Raw genomic sequence first — 1,441 nt, 5'->3', positions numbered from 1 at the left:
CTCAGCCTCCCAAGTAGCTGGGACCACAGGCGCCCGCCACAACGCCCGGCTATTTTTTGGTTGCAGCCATCATTGTTGTTTGGTGGGTCCGGGCTGGGGATTCGAACCCGCCACCTTAGGTGTACATGGCTGGCGCCTTAGCCGGTTGAGCTATAGGCGCCAAGCCCCCTCAAACTTTTTAAACAGGGGCCAGTTCACTGTCCCTCAGACCATTGGAGGGCTGGACTGTGGGCCCCTCAGCTGCTAAGCAGGACAGGCAACAGTGGCCAAAACATCCGGTGGGCTGGATAAATGTCCTAGGTGGGCTGCATGTGGCCCACTGGCCGTAGTTCGAGGACACCTGGACTAGAGGATTTAAAGACTGAATTTAAAGGAGAACAAGCCATCTTATTCAAAAAATGTCTTGTATTGACTTGGTGCCTGTAGCTCAGCGGCTGGGGAACCAGCCACATGCACTAGAGCTGGCAGGTTCGAATCCAACCTGGACTTGCCAGACAACAGTGACAACTACAACCAAAAAATGGCCAGGCGTTGTGGCAAGTGCCTGTAGTCCCAGCTACTTGGGAGGCTGAGGCGAGAGAATTGCTTAAGCCCAAGAGTTTGAGGTTGTGAGCTGTGATGCTATGGCACTCTATTGAGGATGACGAAGTGAGACTCTTTCTCAAAAAAAACAACAACAAAACAAAACAACAGTGAGCTGTTCTGTTCTTTTCTTCTCCAGTTTTTCCCTCTTTGATTATAACTATCTCTTCTTTCCTGTTCTCCCAAAGAGAAAAAAAATCTGGCTCGGCGCCTATGGCTCAAGTGGCTAAGGTGCCAGCCACATACACCTGAGCTGGTGGGTTCGTATCCAGCTGGGGCCCGCCAAACATCAATGACGGCTGCAAACAAAAAATAGTCCCAGCTACTTGGGAGATGGAGGCAGGAGACTCGCTTGAGCCCAGGAGTTGGGAGGTTGCTGTGAGCTGTGATGCCTCTACCCAGGGCGACAGTTTGATGCTGTCTCAAGAAAAAGAGAGGAAAAAAAAAAAAAATCTAATTTGGATTAACATAAATCAGTTTAACCTAACTTGGATCTAAGATATACAGAGGATACCAAAAAAATATATACACATCTTAAGAAGGAAAAAACTATATTAAAATTGTTACATATTGATAGTTTGTTATCTCATATATTGTATCTTGTATCTCTTGTAATTGCAGATGTTAAACATGACTTGAGTATTACAATTTTAATAGTTTTTCCATTTTTAAAAATGTGTATACTTTTTTTGGTACTCTTGTATTGGCCTCTACCAGGGAGTTCAAAAAAAGCTGGGGGAAAAATAAGTTTTTTTATTACTATTAAGGTTAACCTATTGTGTGAGTTATATATCTGTATCTCTCTCTCTCTCTCTCTCTCTATATATATATATATATATATATTTTTTTTTTTTTTTTT

This window comes from Otolemur garnettii, unplaced genomic scaffold, assembly GCF_000181295.1.
Source record: "Otolemur garnettii isolate 467f Iridium unplaced genomic scaffold, OtoGar3 scaffold00174, whole genome shotgun sequence".
NCBI classification, from domain to species: domain Eukaryota; kingdom Metazoa; phylum Chordata; class Mammalia; order Primates; family Galagidae; genus Otolemur; species Otolemur garnettii.
This window is presented reverse-complemented; position numbering follows the sequence as displayed.